We start from the raw sequence: 20,144 nt of genomic DNA, 5'->3' as shown, positions 1-20,144 counted from the left end.
GTTACTGCATCACATAATACGAGCTAATGAGAAGTAATTCACTAGTAAAAGGCAACACAAAAAACCTGTTGATTAAAGTAACTATTTCCCGTATGTTCTCTTTTGTTAAAAGTTGTTTTTATTTTGGAGTGTGTGGGGGATTTGTGATAGGAAACCACTAACCCTTATCATAGTGGTGTACCTTCTAGCCTTCAAATCAAATCCATGATATGGCTCAAAATGGAGACTAATATACAGAGGGGGGAAACCAATGATTCTTTTAAAGCCTTGAAGCTAGCAATTTACTTCTAGGCTTACTTCTTTTGGAAGAAAATAGATGAGCAAATAAGCAGTCATTTTCTCATGAGTGAAGGTGAGGTCAGCTAAACATCTGCTTAACTCTGGGCACGTGGCACAGTTTTCAGAGGAAATTGCTGTGACTATAACCAGAATGTCAGAAAAGCTCATTTTTCAGCTTCAGTGGATCTTGTGTTCATTTGATGGAATTTTACTTTCTGCAGCACTTAAGCATATATAAAAACACCCAGCAGAAAAAGGAAAACCAAGAGATAGAAAATAAATATTGCTGAACTCTTAATCTGTGTCAGATCTGTGTGAGATGGTTAAATTATATCCAGTCACTTAATGTTCACAACAATTATTTGGTATATTTTTTGTTTTCATTTCAGTTTTACAGATGTCTAAGTAGTTCTTAGAAACATTGAGATCAAGTAACCTGCTCATGTTCTAAGAATTGATGATGCTTGGAGGTTAGAGTCTTCCTGACTCCAAGAAGCTGTCATCATATATACAGAGTTAAATATCACCTGATGAATTTCCTGAATAAGTCTGTGAATACTTTGAGTAGATTACTTCATTAGGTCAGTTAGACAAAGAACTTATCATGTTAAAGAAATTGTGGAAATGCAGTAGGAATGGGTATGTGCAGAGAAAGGAGGGAGGAATTCAAGGTTTGCTGAGTAGCTACTCTCCGTCATATATCACATTATTTCTTCTAAAAATGATTTTTTGAACTATTGGAATCAATAGGTAGTTATATTTAATATATCGAGAAATTAAAATATTCACCTGTCAGGAAGATTAAAGAACAATTAAAACAGTTACCCTAAGTTAGTATCTGCTACTATAAAATGGTTCTAGAATAGACATCAACTCTCTCAATGTCCACTTTTTAACTGTTTTAAAAATTCCTTATGATAATTGATATCTGTTTCTTGGAAGAATGACCTTTTTTCTTGTCAGTTTAAAAGTTTGTCAATTTTGTTGTTCTCAAAGAACCAACTTTTATTTTTTTAACTATTTTTTTATTTTATTTTATTTTTATTTTATTTTATTTATTTGTCAGAGAGAGAGAGCACACAAGCAGGGAGAACAGCAGGCAGAGGGAGAAACAGGCTCCCCGCTGAGCAAGGAGCCTGATGTAGAACTCGATCCCGGGACCCTGAGATCATGACCTGAGCCGAAGGCAGACGCTTAACTGACTGGGCCACCCAGGCGTCCCAAAGAACCAACTTTTAGTTTGTTAATTTTTGTCTACTATTTTTCTGTTCTCTATTTCATTCCTTTCTATTCTAATCTTTATTATTTCCTTCTTTTTGATTGCTTTGGCTTTAATTTTCTTTTATTTTGTAGTTTCTTGAGTTGGAAGTTTGGGTTATTGATATGAGATCATCCTTTTTTAAATGTAGGCATTATGGCTATAAGTGCTTTAAGTATTGTTTTAGCAGAACTCCATACATTTTAGTATATTATGACTTCTTCTTTGACCATTGATTATTTAGGAGTATGTTTTTAATTTCCATATATTTGTGAATTTCTGAAATTTCTCTCTATTTTTGATTTCTAATTTTATCCCATTGTTGTCAGAGCACATAATAACTATTCAAAAAAAACAAACAAACAAACAAACAGAAGAGGCAGGAATACTCCCTAACTTATGTTATGAAGCCAGTATGACTCTCTTATCAAGAAGACAAAGATATCACAAGAAAAGAAAACTAGAATCTAATTTATCTTATGAATATAAATGCAACCAACCTTAACATACCAAATACAACAAGATGATCATCTAAATGCATAAAAATCCTTTCACAAAATCCAAATCCTTTCATGATTAAAAAAAAAAAACAGTCAATAGATTATGAGTGAAGAGTATTTTCTTGTATTATATAAAAACACCATAACAAACATTATACTTAATGGTGAAAATATAACTGCTTTTCCCTAATATCAGGAACAAGACAAAAATGTCTACAGTGACCACTGCTATTCAAAAACATACTGGAGGCTCTAACCAGGGCAACTAGACAAGAAAATGAAATAAAAGACATTCAGATTTGAAAAGAAATAAAACTGTCTCTATTGACAGATGACATATTTTGTAAGTAGGAAATCCGAAGGAATCCTCTTCCTTACACACACCCAACAAAACACTGTTAGAACTAATAAACCAGTTCAACAAATTTACAGGATGCAAGATCAATATTAAAAAGTCAATTGCATTTCTATACACTAAAAATGAATAATCAGAAAATGAAATTAAGAAACCAATTCAATTTGCAATAGCATAAAAATGAAGAAATACTTAGGAATAAATTTAACAAAAAAAAATGCAAGTTAACAGGAAAAGTACAAAAACATTATTGAAAGACATTAAAGAAGACCTAAATAAGTGGAAAGCCATCCCATGTTCATGGACTGGAAGACTTAATAGTGTTAAGATAGCAGTACTCTACAAATTGACCTCCATATTCAGTCTCTGTCAAAATCTCAGCTGCTTTTTTTTTGCAGAAGTTGACAAACTGATCCTAAATTAATTGGAAATGCAAGGACCCCAGAATAGCCAAAACAATATCGAAAGTCAGGGTTGAAAGAATAATAATTCCCAATTTCAAATCTTACTACAAAGCTTCAGTAATCAAAAGTGTATTCATTGACCCAGGATAGAGATAAACCTATGAAGCAAAATTAAGAGTCCTCTATATTTAATACGACCAGTTGTTTTTCGACAAGGTTGCCAAGACCATTCCCTGGGAGAAAAAACAGTGTTTTCAACAAATGGTGCTGAAAGAACTGGATGAATGAATGAATGAATGAATGAATGAATGTTTGACTCCTACCTCACACTAATTACAAAACCAACTTGCAATGGAACAAAGATCTAAATATATAAGCCAAAACTTATTATAAAACACTTAAAACACAGAAGTAAATCTTTTTGACAATGGATTTGGATATGACACCAAAAGCACAAGCAACAAAAGAAAAAAATAAGTAAATCAGACTTGATCAGCATAAGAATGTGGGGTTCAAAGACGCTACCAAGAAAGTTAAGAGAATCCACAGAATGGTAGAAAATGTTTGTAAATCACATTTCTGATAAGTATCTAGTATCCTTAATGTATAAAGAATTATTACAGCTCCACAAAAACCCAAGTAAAAAATGGACAAATGATTTGAATATGTATTTCTCCAAAGAAGACATAATAAAAATTATAACAAACACATAAAAAGATGCTCAACATTATTATTCATTAGGAAAATACAAATCAAAACCACAATAAGATATCACTTCCCACCCACTAGGATACCTATTAGAAGCCTCATAAATTTCTGGTGGGGATGTATAATGGTGTAGCTGCTTTGATAAACACTTTGGCCTATCCTTTAAAAGCTAAAGATATAAATTTTTTGTTACTCAGATATTCCACTTTTAGCTATACAGTCAATAAAATTGAAAATATGTGAACATGTGTCTACATAAACAACTCGTACATGAATGTTCATAACATCATTATTCATATGAGCCAAAAATGGAAGCAAGTCAAATGTCTCTTGACTGATTATTGGATAAGCAATGTGTGGCATATCCATACAGTGGAATATTACTTGACCATAAAAAGGAACAAAGCACTGATACATGCTACAGCAGGTGTAACCTTGAAATATTATGCTAAGTGGAAGAATCTGGTCAAAAAAAGCCATTTATTGTCTGACACCATTTATAGGAAATGTCCAGTGTAGGTCAATGTAAAGTAACATCCAGTAGGCTAGTGGCTCCCAGGGACTGCAGGAAAAGGAGGATGAGGATCGACTACTAAAGGATACAGTGTTTCTTTTTGGAATGATGGAAATGTTCTAAAATTAGTGAAAAACCTTGCACAACTCCATAGATATACTAATTTACCACTAAACTATTTCTACTTTAAAAGTATTAATGTTATGTTTAATGAATTATATTCCAGGAAAGCTGCTACTAGAGAAAAGAATGTCTAAGCCCAAACTTTTTCAGTCAAGGGAGAATTTCCTGACAAATCCCTACCGGATCTTTCTGCAGGAGTCAGTTTGGAAGACCCTCCTTCTCTGTGCACCCTTCCTTTAACGCTCGGCATCAAAACTCTCACCTTTGTGAGTGAGTACATGTTTATTGCACTTATCAAAGTGTAAATCTATTAGCTGCTCATATGTTTATTGACCCTCCTGGAGGTCAGAAATCATCTCACATATATTGCAGGATCCAGGTTCTGTGTGTAGAATAAATGACTGAACTCTGAACTATAGGGGAGGTGCAGAGGAAGCAAAGGAAACAGCTCCTTAACAGGGCAGGTAACAGGACTTCTGATATATATCATGAGATACATATATGCAGATATAAAATGAAACATGATTTCTCAGCAAGATTGATTTCTAATCAGTGGGTAAGGCTATTGAATGTTCAAGTGAAAGATAACAGATAAGATCAGAATGTAAAGATCAAATTTAGGGGCACCTGGATGGCTCAGTCAGTTAAATGTCTGCCTTTGGCCCAGATCATGATCCTGAGGTCCTGGGATTGAGCCCCATGTTGGGCTCCTTGCTTAGCAGGGAGTCTGCTTCTCCTCTTCCTCTGAACCTTCCCACCCCTGCTCATTCTCTCTTTCTCTCTCTCTCAAATGAATAAATAAAAAATCTTTAAAAAAAGATCAAATTTATTTGGAGGAATTAACCTGGGAGAAAGTAAGACAAAATCAAAGAGAGAAATGTTTAGGGCTTTTGCATCTGACAGGAGAGCAGGGCCATTTGGGAACACTGTGCCACATGAGGACAATTTATTCTGTTGCCAGAAAAGTTAACTTCTGCTTAGTGTGACCCATTGAAGTTGCAGGATTTCAGTAGCTGCCCATTTAGAGCAATCCATCATTTCCAACCCAGCTGCTCCACCCTTACTAGCAAAGTGGGTGGCAAATTGTAAAAGAAACAAATGGCTCACTTGTGCAATGAGATATTTTTTTCCCCAACGTTCCCTGAGATGACAATTTCTTTGGTGAATCAACCTGGCCCTTCCATTGCTCAGTAGAAGTGGGATGTAAATATGTCAACAAAGATTTCCAGAGTTTCTGGAAGCAATCAACATGAACCCTGAGGGAGACATGGCCCTCCTCTTTTGTTCCAGAACCACGCAAAAGAGCTGATATACTCAAACCTTTAACAACAGAGAGGAGGTAGAAAGCTGATTGTCGGAAAGTTATTTTTGTTAGTTAACTGTGGTAGGTGTGTATACATAAGCCCGTCCTTAAACTCTATACTCTGGCAGATTCCAGATTCCATTCCTAGTGGTAGCTGGTAAGCCGTTCACAAAGTACTTACACCATCAGACTTTATTTCAAGTCCAAATAATGGTCCTGAGCCTGTAAATCACACAGGATGATAGAGTTTCAGGAGAGGATTTTGTCAGTTCTTACCTTTGCATCCCAGACTCATTTTGCTTGTGTTTAACCCTATACTTTGAAGTAGCTTTGCTCAGTTTGAAAATACCCTCACCCTCATCCCCACAGCCCTCTCCTATACTCGGTCTCATTTTTAAAATGTATTTAGAATTGTTTTATTGAGATGTAATGGACATACAACATTATATTTGTTTCAGCTGTACAATGTAATGATTTAACATTTGTGTATATTGCAAAATGATCACCTCAATAAGTCCGTAGTTAGTTACAAATTATTTTTTATGATGAGAACTTTTAAGATTTACTCTCTTAGTGATTTTTAAATATGCAATACATCTTATTAACTCTAGTCACTGTGTTGTACATTACGTCCTCATGGTTGATTTATTTTGTAACTGGAAGCTTCTGCCTTTTGACTCCCTTCACGTATTTTGTTTACCCACTGCCTTGGGCAAACACCAGTCTATTCTCTATTTCTGTGAGCTTGGTTATTTTTTGTTTTTGTTTTCGTTTTCTCTTTATTCTTGTTGTTGTTTTGTTTTTTTAGATTCCACATTTAAGTGAGATTATACACTTATTTATCTTTCTCTGTCTGACTTACTTCACTTAGCATAAGCTCTCAGGTTCCATCTGTGTTTTCACAAATGGCGAGACTTCATTCTCTTTATGGCTGAGTAATAATTCCGTTGTATGTGTTTATTCCATATGTTCTTTATCTATTTATCCATAGATGGACCCTTAGGCTGTTTCACATCTTGGCTACTATAAATAATGCTGCAAGGAACATTGGGGTGCAGATAGCAATCTCATTTTTTCACCCTCATGTGCTTGTTTCCTCTTGAGTCCTGTGTCATTGTCCATAATTTCCTGTAGGAGATAGGAGTTGGATTTTTGGATCCTGATGTTGGAAGTAAGTTGGATACTATCAGGCTCTCACAGTAGCCTGGCATCCAGGTGTTAAGATGCCATTAGATGCTTTTAATGATGAATACTAATTAACTGCATGCTTATCTTCTGTCCTTTATTATATTCAAAGATGACCATGTCCTCTCATGATTTAAACTCTTTTACCAAAGTCCCTCTTACTCTTTCTGAGGAGGCTGAGGAGCCAGCTACCCCAGATATAAGTAATAAGGTAATGCATTATGTTTAGGTATTTTAACATAATAATAAAGTCTGGCTGAAAGTCATCTTTTTCCTATTACTCTGAGCCAGAAATTCTAAACAATGTCAGGAATGAAATACCCTTCCCTGCTGGGGTAGACTCTCCCATTGCCTCCACCTTCACCCCCTCACACTACTATTGAAGAGTGCGTAGAACTTTATCAGAGAGAGGAGATGATTCCACCAAGGGAGAGGACCATGCCTGATTTATTCAAAGCTGTCTGCTTCACAGTATCTTCCATAATAGTTTAATCTTCCATTATGGGTGCTCAGTTTTTAAGTGAGAACATTGTAAGCAAAGGGAAGAAAACATGTAAAACAATTAAGGTTAAACTATATGATATGTTCTGATAGCTATATAAAATTAGAATTCCTGATGCATAACATAGAAGAAGGATCCAGGGCATGAGGTGCTCATGAAAAATGAGGAATATGAATCAGGTTTGCCAGAATAGTAACATATGAAAAGGCAGTAAAGGGTGATGAGAAAGGAAGAGTGACACAGATTAAAGGAAGATACATTTATTCAATTACTTAAACATAATTTGAGTACTTTCTATTGAAGTGTCCAGGAGATGTAAGATTTATAAGATGTCATTTCCAAATAACTCACAATCTAGAGGGAGAAGTAGAAGACATTAATGTCAAAAATATGAAGGGTATTTTTGAGTGCCTTCTATATACTAGGTATTTTCCAAATATTAAATATTCCTATAAGGCTGCAAGGCAGGTCTAATTATTATTAGCCTTTTATAAATGAGGAAACTGGGTCAGAGAGGCCCAGTTTCACACAGTTACAGGTGGGACAGCTGGTATGTGAGGTCAGTCCTATCTGTGTCCATTGGGAAATGGAAGGAGAACTAAATCAGGTCTGTTTGGTTATAGCATGGGATTCATAGGGGAATGCAGGGAAAGTAAGATAGGAAAAGACAGTTGGAGTCTTTCAAGGGGCTTCTGAAGTCCCCAAAGTATTGCTGAAGTCCTGACAAGAGAAGAAAAAAAAAAAGCCTTTTGTTAAAAAAATATGAAAATGGGTAAAATCAAAACCTAACATTTTAAATCCTGTCACAGAACAAATTGGTATCTTGGCATTTTCTCTTAATTTGATTTCCTTTAAATCCTGGTACTGGTATATAATGTAAAAATAGAAGTCTGAATAATATCTGGCCTAGTTCCATAAAGATTGCTTGAGATCTCAAATTGTCTGGATTTATTAATATTATAAAATGTATTCCCAGGGATTCAAGTAGATTTACTCCAGAAGCTACCTTTTAAAAAAAGCAAAAATCATAACTTAAAAGCATTACATTTACCCAAGTCTCCAAAATGCATATTAAAAAAATACACAAATATGTATATATGCATATATACATATTCAGACACAGAGAGATATACCCATCCACATATATTTCATTTCACAATGAAATATAAAATGAACAGAACAAGTGGACAAAGGGTTGGATATTACCCTATGTCAAAGTGTCAGAGATGTTATATATTTTAAGTGGATTTCTTAAGTTTTTTTATGCAACTCAAAGTTATTGTAAATACTTAGTGGATCTTCAGTACACAGCCCTCCTAACAGTCTTTTCTAGAGGGTTGTATGTAGAACACATTAGTGAATTACTTTCAAATATTCAAAATTCTGTTGTGTGTGAGTCACAGTGAGGAGAATTTGAGGATATTTGAGTTCACTCCCAAGGTATCTATCTTCTTTGTTTTCAGTGGTATTTGATGTTTAGTTCTCTGGGGTGTTGCAGGAAGAAGGGGCAGTTTAAAAAGGCCCAACAGAAGCTGCCTGTTTTACGTTAAAAAGCCTAGTCAGCTTTGCACTTGCTGTCTGTGTTTTATCCTGGGGCCTTGGGGATGAAAACTATTTCAGGACACTCTTCTGTTCTATGCTAGGGTCACAGAAGACCTTCAAATCAGAAATGCAGGGCTCCAGCAGTCTCAAAGCAAATTTAATTTTTCTTTACAAATTACTTGATAAATTAGATAATAATTTTAATAGATTATTCTAGTGTTTTTATATCATCTAGTAAATTTGAGCTCAGTCTTTTTGGAAACATATTCAAACCCTTCTCCTTCAACTTTACATTGGAGTTCAGACACCACTAAGAAAAACTGGATGCCAAAAAAAGATAATTTTTTCTTTTTTATTGAATTGATGTTTTCATGCTCCTCAGTTCAAATAATGTCCATGAGTATATGTCTATTCATGATAGAGAACATAATCAGCTAAATTTTTAATTGTTAGGTATCTCATATATATTATTTTGGGGGATGTCTACCAATCTTATAAACTCATTTTCTCATCTTGAAGACTAAGAAACTGAAACTTGAATAGTTGGTAACTTCTCTGGATTATCAGTGAGTACTTTATATTTACTAAGCATGAATAGGCTTTGGGATCTGCAATGCTTATCCATAAAAGCTACTTTTGAGTTAACTGTAACAAAACCATTCTTCTATGCACATTCATACACAAATTCCCCGGGTGGCTTAATCAGGACTCTTTTGTTGCTGCCATTTTGATCAAAATTCAATCCAAATTGGCTTGGACAACCATACACATTACGTATGCTTAGAAACACACACACTCAATAAAATTTTTAAAGAAGGAAAGGGAAGTTGAAATTATTAGTTCAATTAACCAGATCACAGGAATCAATAGTCTCAGTCATGAATAGAAGGGCATGCTGTATTTATCTACTCAAATACTTATCCTCTTAGACTAGCATTTCCCATAGGAGTACATATTCCTGTCCATAGATGCTTCCTGGCCTCATATATCTTCGATTTAGTCACACAAATGGAAAGGACTTTCCGTCCAATATTTCCACTTTGGAAAATTTTAGGGTAGATCCTTGATCGGCCCATCATGAATCATGTACCTTTTTCTAAGCAGTCATTCAGGCCAGGTCGGTAAAAGCATATAGGAGGAAGGCAGGTTCTACGGGAAAATTTTCAGAATAGAAAGAGGAGATTAAGTTTTACAAAAGAAGAGAGGTAAGTGAAGACATGATCAGCAGGATGAAAATTCTGTGCTGGGAGCTCAGTTTGGATCTTCCACCACAGGAAATGAATTGCATGGAATAGTTATCCTTGGCTTAGTTGTCTCCTGCAGGAATCACTTAAAATGAAATCTAATAGTCTTATAATTTGCTCTGCTTTTTTAAAAAATATATCCATAAGTTATTATTATTGTTATTATTATCCATAAGATATCCAATAGTTATTAAAGTATCCCATCTTTATATAAGTGGCCCTCCTCCCTCCACTACTGTAGATGGTGGTGACTTTTCATTGAAAAGTGGTGCAATGGGGGAAAGGGGAGAAGGAGTCAAGTTATGAGGTGAGGTGAATGAGGACCCTCAAAAGTATGGGTGGCATGCCATCTGCTTTCTGCCTTCTCTCAGACCCCAGTCTGTCAGAAAGTCTTCTCTCTTCCCATTCCAAACCATATTGCATCCCATGTTAAAGTGATAGAAGATTCTTCCACATATCTACACACTTCTTCTTCTTCTTCTTTTTTTAACATTTTATTTATTTATTTGACACACAGAGAGAGTACAAGCAGGGGGAGCCACAGACAGAGGAAGAGGGAGAAGCAGGCTCCCCACTAAGCAAGGAGCAAGGAGCCCAATATAGGGCTCGATCCCAGGACCCTGGGATCATGACCTGAGCTAAGGCAGACACTTAACCGACTGAGCCACCCAGGCACCCCTCTACACACTTCCTTATTGGCAAAACACTTCGCATCTTTAATGTTCCCTTGCTTACGGATGACCTCTCCACCCTCATACTGTGGTTCTATGTGGATAGAAGGCAGATAATCTCCAAGAAGAGGAAAATACATGGCTCTTATCCACAGCAGCAGTGGGTTCAGAAACCCTAAGTATATTCTAGAACTTACGTTGGTTTTTAGCACAAACACCACAACCTATATAGAAGTGCTAATTGTGGGTGCCTGGGTGGCTCAGTCGGTTACTGCCGGTGTCGGTGTCTGCCTTTGGCTCAAGTCATGATCCCAGGGACCTGGAATCGAGTCCCATATCTGGCTCCTTGCTCAGTGGGGAGCTGGCTTCTCCCTCTGCCTCCTCCCTCCTGCTCATGCTCTGTCTCTTTCTCTCTCAAATAAATAAATAAAATCTTTTTTAAAAAAAAAAGTGCTAATTGTTATGTGGTGAAGATTCATTAAACAAAACAAACAAAAGTATTGATATCTATGAAGGTATTAGGTCAATTAACTCTGAAGATTATCCAAAGCAAACCAAATATAAACAGATCTGGTTCAAAGATCTTATGGATAAGACTTGCAAAAAAAGCAAAAAAATAAGGATCAGGCCACTAAGTAATTCCAGAGACAGCCAAATGTTAGCTGCCTCTGATTTATAATTTATATGGAATACCACTGAAGGTGGATGCCTGAGAGTAAGGGGGCGTTGGTAGTTATGTTCTAGGTAACTAATGGTACAACTTATAGAGAAGAGGATAATACCTACTGAGTTACCAGAATACACATTTAATCAATACGTGCAAACATACATAGGTCAGTTGAGAGAGAGATTTTCGTATGAAAGGCCAAACTCTCTGTAACTCAACCCCAAACTGTAGCTATCTCATTTTCTCTAGGTCCTCAAGTGTAGTCTCTCTGTGTCCTACAGTGTGTGTTCATCTCCTGGGGTCATTTTAAAATGTGCTGCTCTCCCCGATAGCTTTCCAGTGACATGGAAAGAGAAAGGACTTTTCTCTGAGTCATGTTGGCTTTTTTTCGTGTTTCGTAATATTCTGTATTTCAACAACTTGTTCTTAGGTGGTCAAGAACTTACCACTCAGTCCTTCTGGGTATTATTTCTCATGAAGTCACCTCAGACCCTCTTTTTCAAGTCAGTCTTCAGGCCTTGTACCATTGCTCACAGGCTGTAATCGGCTCTGACCCATTATTTCCTTGGGTGGCTGAGACCAACTGGTTGTATGTCAAAATCATTTCCTTTTGTTTCCTGGAAACACAGTTATGCTGCTTCTCCCAGTCTGCCTTGCGCTAAAGTGTCACCACTGACTGAGTTCTTGCCAATAGTGTGGCCACCAAGTTCTCACTAATGCAACATGAGTAGGATGAATGTGCCCCCCTCCAGAACTGTCCTATTAAAACCTCCGGTCATCTCATGCATAAGCCTCTCTTTCCTAGCCACCAACTAAAGTCCACTGAGGGTCATCCCAGGGGTTGCTGAAGCCACAGATGGAAAGAGTGCTGGTCCTTGAATGATCAATCCATGGCTGCCTGGCTAGAAGCATCCACCTTATACTATGACCACAGAATAAAATACAGATTTTTTTTTTTTTTTTTGTCACTGAGATTTGGAGGTTCATCTGTTATGGAAGCAAGTGTTATTTTGACTAATGAACTTTCTCCTCTCTGCTTAGTCAACATCACCTAAGAAGAGTTTCTCATTCTCCTCTCCAGTCCTTGGTGATTTGTTCACTAAATTTCCTCTTCATCTCATCGGCTTCTCATTTAGTCCAGTGTCAGGGCTTATACTAGTCAGTCTGTGGTAGCCTCTTCAAGATAGGGACCTTCCTTCTTGTGTACGTGCCGTGGTACTTACAAAGCAAGGCACAGAGCCTGTGACAGAGATGTGCCCATTGATCCAGAAAGCCACAAGAGAAGTCTGGGAGCCTTTCTTTCCTCTGCAGCCAGGAGAGGTCTATGGAACAAGTAAATAAGGACAGATGTGTTATATTTGCACATTCACAGAATACCACGCCCAAACCCCTCAAGAATCACATCAGTTTTTGCAGGGATGTTTTAGATTCCATAGTCAAAGCAGCCAGGGGATCTGGTTTTACCGATTAGGTGACCATCACTCTTAGCCTCGCCTCCTCATTTTTTTAAAAAACAGACTTCATTTTTTAGAGCGGATTTAGGTTCCTATCAAAACTGAGTAGAGAGTAAAGAAATTCCCCATACAGTTCCACCCCCATCTATTCACAGCCTCCCCATTATCCACATTCCTCACTGGAGTGGCACATTTGTTACCACTGAAGAGCTTGCACTGACGCATCGTTATCACCCAAGTCAAAGTGCACCTGTGGGGTCACTCTTGGTGTTGGGCATTGTGTGGGTTTTGACTGATGTGTAACGACCTGTATCCACCATTACGGTGTCATATCGAATAGTTTTACTGCTTTAGAAACCCCCTGTGCTCTGCAGATTCATTCCTCTCTCCCTCCCTCCTAACTTCCAGCAACCACTGAACTTTTTACCATCTCCCTAGTTTTGGCTTTTCCACAGTATCATATAATTGGATCATACAGTATGTAACCCCTTTTCAGATTGGCTTCTTTCATTTAGTAATAGTTATTTAAGATTCCTCTATGTCTTTTCATGGCTTACTAGCTCATTTCTTTATGGCACTGAATAATATTCCATTGTCTAAAGGTACCACAGTTTATCGATTTATCTACTAAAAAACATCTTAGTTGCTTCCAAATTTTGACAGTTATGAATAAAGCTGCTATACACATCTGAGTGCAGGTTTTGTGTGGGTATAAGTTTTCAGCTCATTCGGGTAAATACCAGGGGATGTGGCTTTCTCATTTTTATTATGGATACATCTCAAATACACTGCTGTTCTTAGTGGTGGTGCTAACTGGGAAAGAAGGTTTTCCTTTTTTCCCCTCCAGCTTACAAACTCATACATGGAAACCCAAAGAACTTTCAGTTAGCTTTTTCCTTCCAATTTCAAGAGTGGCATCACCCGAAGAGAGGGTTATGAAGATGTTTAAAAAGTCAGATGTCCTACCTCAAGTCTAGCACAATCAGTCCTCCATATGTACCAGTAAGCAGAACTTCTTGGGCATAATTCTGCATCACCCCATAAAGATACTCTTGTAGCAAGGCCTGACCGCCAACCTCCATTTAAATTACCCATTTCCCTTGATCTTTACTTCTTTTTGGTACCTCAGCTGGGGCTCTCCACCTTGCCTTCCTTTTATGGTTCTGAAATCTCTAGCTTCCTACCCAGATACTGATGTCTTGTAGGATTTCTGCTCCGGAGCCAGGTGCGGTAGGCGCTTTAGTTCAGGATGATGGAGGATTAAAAGAAGCCAAAAACTAGACCGAACCATGGGTTACAACTTGTCCTTTCTTTCTTGTTAATTCAGATATCTTAAAATAACAATAGGAACAGTTCTCTTGCAGAGGAAGGCTGCTATCTTGCTAACAATTGTTAATGCTTTATCTTAGTATTAAAAGTGTCACCTTCTGCTTTCCAAACATGAATTGCATTATGGAGGTGGTTTCATGACCCCATCTTCATTTCTGGAAATCTTTTTTTTTTTTTTTCTTCACTGCAACATGTGGTAGAAAAGATCATCCCCTCACAGTTAATACTGAGAATACTTAAAAGGTGTTATTCTTTAGTGTTTGACATCACAATTGGTATTGAAATTGTAATTCATCTAAAAGTGTTACTATCATATTAAAGGTGATTCCACTCTCTCACACATCATAACGATCAATTCCACTTTCATGGAAGCCAGTATCTTGAAAAGAAAGAATACAGAAAATGGGATGACAAGTGCCATGTGCCCATCTCTGTCCTCTACCGGGACCCTAAATCTGCAGTCTCTCAGCCACCATGCATCCTTCCTGGTGAGCGGCTTCAGTGCTGTACTATTGTACGCCTGCCGGCCTTTGGCCAAGTTGCTTCTCCTGTCTAGAAGGCCGCTTCCAGCTCTCCCACCCTCCGCCCAAATATAAATACCTTTTCTTCTATAGATTAGCCTTTAGAAAAAGTACAGTAAGTATAGTTTTCTGACTCCCTTCACGCCCCATCCTGCCCTTCACAGAATCCACTCCTCTTCCCTAGGGACACAACTCTAGTCACGTGGAATCCTCTGGAATCAACAGTCACATGGAATCCTCTGGTTGGGTCCTCCTAGAGGTGGCCCGCCTTCTCCTATGTGTCCCCCAAAAGCCTCATTTCAGCACAAAGGCCTGAAGGCCAGGGCCTGTACCCTGTCTGTGGTGAAACCAGAAAAAATAAGAAAAACTTTGATTTTTTTTTTTAAATAAAGCCCCATATATCAGTTTAAGAATCTGACTATTCTGAGAGCGTGTTCTTTTTACATGTCTGATGCTAAATAGTTCCATAGTTTATGAAAATGCGAAGTAATTGGATTTTGTCAATGTCTGTATTTGGCAAAATCAAAAGTGAGCAATCAAATTTGAGTTTTCAAGTATTTATTTATTAAATAAATATTTATTAAATTTATTTATTAATTAAATAAGTATTCATTAAATCTATCTATTTATTTATTTAGATACATACTGCATTATAAAATCCACATATCTGGCTGTAGCACCTGTCCACACTTTATTAAAAATGCTTTTTTATGTAGATGAATGCCTCTGCAGATTCTAGACCCTGTGACAGTAGGGATCATGCCTTATTCATCCGGACACTGGGATCTAGTTAGTACAGAACAAGTTTAAGGAATACTCTCTGCAGAATGGATGGAGGGAAGAAAGGTAACAACAACAAAAAAAAACTGGAACAGTAGAAATATTTTCTTTTAATTTTCTTTTCTTGTAAGAGTAATTTTAAGAAGTGTAAAAGGCTCCTCCCCTAAAACAATATGATACTTCAAGAAGTCAATATTTGTCTGTAACAGGCATTTCAGTCTTTTAGGTCTACTTGCTACTACCTACCCATCTAAGTATATATGAAATGTACATATGAAAAAGAGGTAGTTTATTCAATGAAGTAACACTGATTTCACATATATAAGTGAGAGAGAATACCTTGTGCTGAGAGAATATAAAAATAATTTTAAAAGTAATAATACCAGCATTCACTCTTATGATATTTATAAAATTTACACAGTTTTTTTCACAACTGTTGTCTCATCTGAGCCTCAGAAGACTCAATGAATTAAGTATGAAATCCACTTCCCAGACGGAATGATCAGAGAGACGAAACCAGCCCTACAGGAGAGTCTCATTTCTGAAGTGGCAGAGTGGAAACTCAGAGCCATATATTCTATCCTCAAGCATAGCGTTGCTCTGCTTTGTTTCTTCCCCATAGCAGTCACGTACCAAGCAGGGATGCAGTGAGAACAGAGAAATTTCTGTCTCCTATCCTCTACTCCCTCATGCATGCACAATCCCCTTCCACCACATGAGAAGGAACATTTTATCATTAATATTCTTTATAGCACGGAGGACATCAGGAGAAGGAAAGGAAAAACGAAGGGGGGAAAATCAGAGGGGGAATGAACCATGAAAGACTATGGACTCCGGGAAACAAACTGAGGGTTTCAGAGGGTAGGAGTGTGGGGGGATGGGTTAACCTAGTGATGGTATTAGGGAGGGCACATATTGCAACGGGCACTGGGTGTTATATGCAAACAATGAAGCATGGAACAGTTCATCAAAAACTAATGAAGTACTTGTATGGTAACTAATGTAACATAAAAAAATATATTGTTTAGATTTGTCAGAGTACAGTGATAAAACAGACTGATTTTTATTGTTATTTTTAAATTCTGGACTGATAATGTATCACCCGTCTTTTTGTGTGCTCTGAGAGGCAGTCACTACCCAGTCATCAGTACACGCATGTGTGTTAGTCAGACAAAGCCAGCTGCTATGGCAAATACCCCTAAATATCAAGTGATTCTTTTTGCACAATAACAATTTATCTGTCACAACACAGTGTAATATAGTTTTTTAAAAGGCTCTCAGTTTCATGCAGTCTTTTAGAAATCTAAGCTCTTTATCCTGTGCCTCTGTACCCCTTTTGGTCCTATTCTCCCTATTCAGCCTATAGACGGTGAAAGAGAAAGCATGAAGATTTTGCCAGTCCGGCTTGTGAGTGGCATCTATCAATTCAATTCTGCTCGGGAAGATGGCACATGTCACTGTAAGGGAAGCTGGGAGATATGAACCTCATCTGTACCCAGGGGGTAGGGGGCTCATTGGGTTTTGGTGAACACAAAGTATCTCCGTTACACCTGTGCCCAGGTTTTGTTCACTCTCAGGGCTAAGCTGATGAATAGCCAGGATCCCGGCCATGGTGGATGTCTATCAATCATGAATTTAGCATCACAGTTTGCAAGTCGTTATTGAAATATAAGCGCTATTTTTCTGGCAATCAAACTTTTTTAATGCTAACTCACTTCAATTATCATTATCAGAAAAATTCAATTTACTTTCTCATCATTTTATAGTTTGCAAGAATTTTCACATCAGTTTTTTTTTTTTTTCATTCTAGCTTAACCATTACCCTATGAATGGTCAAGATCTGTTTGTCTCCCCATTTAATATATGAACCACTGACATTCAGCAAGGCTAATGGTGTGTCCCCTTCATCTGGTAGCTGACAAGTACTCTCGAAACAGAATTCTGTAAGGGGAAGGGTGTCAGACACTTTCTAGTTACCCAACCAATATTCATTCATTCAGTTACTTTGTTAAAGATCATTCTCATTTCATTCAGATTTGCAGCAGATGGTGGTCATATGGCACAGTTCGGGGCAGTAATAGATAAGTAGAAGTCCTTTCTAAAAAAGGACAGGTAGAGCTGATTCTGCCTTCTCCTTTCTTCTGCTATGGATCAAAGACTGTCAGTGCTTCCAACAACAGCAAAAATTTATTTTCCCATAGATCTGAGGCCAGACTTCCACAAATAGTCTTGGCAGGACCATGCACCCTCAGAAAGCTGTAGGGGAGAATCCATCCTTGATTCTTCAAGGTTCTGGTGGTTCCAAGCATTCCTTGGCTTGTCTGAATAACTCCAGTCTCTGCCTCCATCTTCACATGCCTTCTCCTCTTCCCCGTGTCTTCTTTTCTTTGACATCTTATAAAGACAGGTATCATTGGAATCAGGACCCACCTGGGTAATCCAGGATAATTTCATCCGCAGATCCCTAACATTATTGCAAAAACGCCTTCACCAAATAAAATCACATTTACAAGTTCTTAGTGTTTGAATGTGGGCCTATCTTTTTGAGGGCCACCATTCAACCCACCACACTATGCCTACAAGAATGGTTTCCCATTGTTGCTATAGCATATTAACCACAAACTTAGTGGCTGAAAACAAAACACTTTTACTGTCTTCCAGTTCTGGAGGTCAGGAGTCAAATCAGGTGTCCTCAGGGCTGCATCGCATTTGGAGGCTTTAGGAGGGAATGTGCTACTTTGCCTTTTTCAGCTTCTGCAGGCTGCCTGCATTTCTTGGCCCAACAGCCTTTCTTGCGTCATCACCAACTGTTTCCATCATCATATCTCCTACTATTATCTCCCCATTGCAAGTGCTCTCGTGTTTATGTCAGGACCATTCATATTATCCAGAGTAATCTACTCCCCCTCAGTGTCCCTAACTTAATCATATATCCAAAGTCCTTTTTGCCATGTGAGGTCACATACTCACAGGTTCCGGGGATAAGGGTATGGATATATTTGGGGGGGCTATTATTCAGTCTACCACACCTACATTGCCCCTCCCCAACAAAAAAAAAGTGTGCATTGAATAATTCAAGCTTTGGTCAATTGAAAGAAGTTCTGAGGTTGACCTAGCAAGGGATGTTGGGATATGAGATGGATGTCCCATTCTATATGGGCCAGGGCTGATGCTGGTGGACATGGCAAAAATGACCCCTTCTTACACTCACAAAAGAGCCAGGGCTTGGGATTGTCAGGGCTCTGGTTACTGACCTCTTCTATCTGACTTCTCCTGCTCTTGGAGCAATGGATTTTAATTTGCAGCTCTCTCCCTTGTGGAAAGCTAGAAGCACTCTACAAGCATTTGGCTTATTAATCTTCATAATATCTCTGAACACCCCTGTGAAGTTATCAAAGGGCAAAGGAAAGAGCAGCAATAATTATCCTTATTTCATAGACAGGGGAGATGGTGACAGGAAAGTGGTTCAATTAAGTTCTCTAATGAGTTGTGGAGAAAGACAGAAAAAGGACCCAGATCTCCGGAAAAGCCCATCCATTCCTCATCCCCCACACCACTGTTTCACTTTTACAACTTCCTGACTAAGGATTTCTTAAAAACATGGTCTGGGCTTTCTGGCAGGTGAATTAGTGACGACAGATGTGCAGGCTACGTTCCTTTATGCGTGTCTGCCTGTGTCCAGTGTCACTGCCCTCGAGGGGAAGCTTGAGAGCTGTGCATCCCCAGGTGGATGAGGCCAGAATGAGCCAGCCCCATGGGAAGCCAAAACTGAAGTATCAGCAGGGCTCATAGACCTCAATTTCTCCTTATTAAAATTATTGGGTAATGTATTTTTTCAAAGGGTAGAATAGGTCTCTTTGCAGTCTCAAATTTGACATGGGCAAAGGGTAGAATAATAAATTCTATTGTATTCACCCCACTCTTGTGTACTTCCTAGGAAATACGCATGTGCTCCTTTAAGCTTTGTGGGCCTCAGGTGAGCCACTCTTTAACAACCTTTTACTAAAGGAAATTCTTGGAGATCATTCCATGATAGGAGAAGAAAAAAAGGCCTAGGATAATGATGTTTCCCCATTCACATTCCCAAATCAGGTATTGAATGACATTGATCAAAAACTCTACACTCTTGCTCTTTCCCTTCCAACCCATCCTTTGTGCTATTAGATAATAGCACTTACAGATTTTGTGTCAGACAGAGGAATTCACCAAATTGAGGGCAAAAATCAGAGAGGCTGTGGGATGTGACAGTAGAGAGCGGAGGTTGTGCAAGATCTCACTTTGCTGAACCCTTTCTTCAGCTCCCTCAATTCTTGCAGGTGAGCTTTTTACAACCTGGCCCCAGTCTTCCCTCTGTTCTCTGGTCTTCAGCGATCCTGAAATACATGTGATTTTCTGAGCGTACCATACATTTTCTCATTTTATTTCCTCTGTGTGAAATGCATTTTTCTCTTATACCTAATTCTCTTGATTCCTATTCATTCATCAGTTTATATGTCATTTCTGTTAAGAAGTTTTCTCTTTCTCCCTAAGGCTGGATGAGATAGACCTACATGGTGCTCTAGGACACCCAATATGTGTTCCGAAAAGATTTGTTAAGTGCATACTAAGTTCAATGTTCCAGCATGTTTTCAAGTTAAGAGGTATGTTTCAGAAGAATCATAATCAAAGAAAAAATAAAAAGCAAAGACTATCCTCATCCAACATATCCGTAACCCTGAATTCTGGAATCCCAATTCTAGGAAACTCTCTTAAGGAAATAGTCTGAAATTCGGAAATAGTTTTGGCAAGATGATATTTATGGTAGC

At 38.0% G+C, this 20,144-nt stretch overlaps 1 long non-coding RNA gene across 1 annotated transcript in view; it reads left to right on the top strand.

Moving 5' to 3' along the window:
* The first annotated feature begins 3,391 nt into the window (after window positions 1-3,391).
* The window catches only part of LOC123775858 (uncharacterized), a 31,912-nt gene continuing 15,159 nt past the window's right edge, over window positions 3,392-20,144 (top strand). Inside the window, exon 1 of the long non-coding RNA XR_006775180.2 lies at window positions 3,392-4,411. This is a non-coding gene — a long non-coding RNA (uncharacterized LOC123775858). The remainder of the gene's footprint in view (window positions 4,412-20,144) is intronic.

Source organism: Ursus americanus, chromosome 8, assembly GCF_024610735.1.
Source record: "Ursus americanus isolate L20-20 chromosome 8, mUrsAme1.1.p, whole genome shotgun sequence".
NCBI lineage: Eukaryota > Metazoa > Chordata > Mammalia > Carnivora > Ursidae > Ursus > Ursus americanus.
This window is presented reverse-complemented; position numbering and strand designations above follow the sequence as displayed.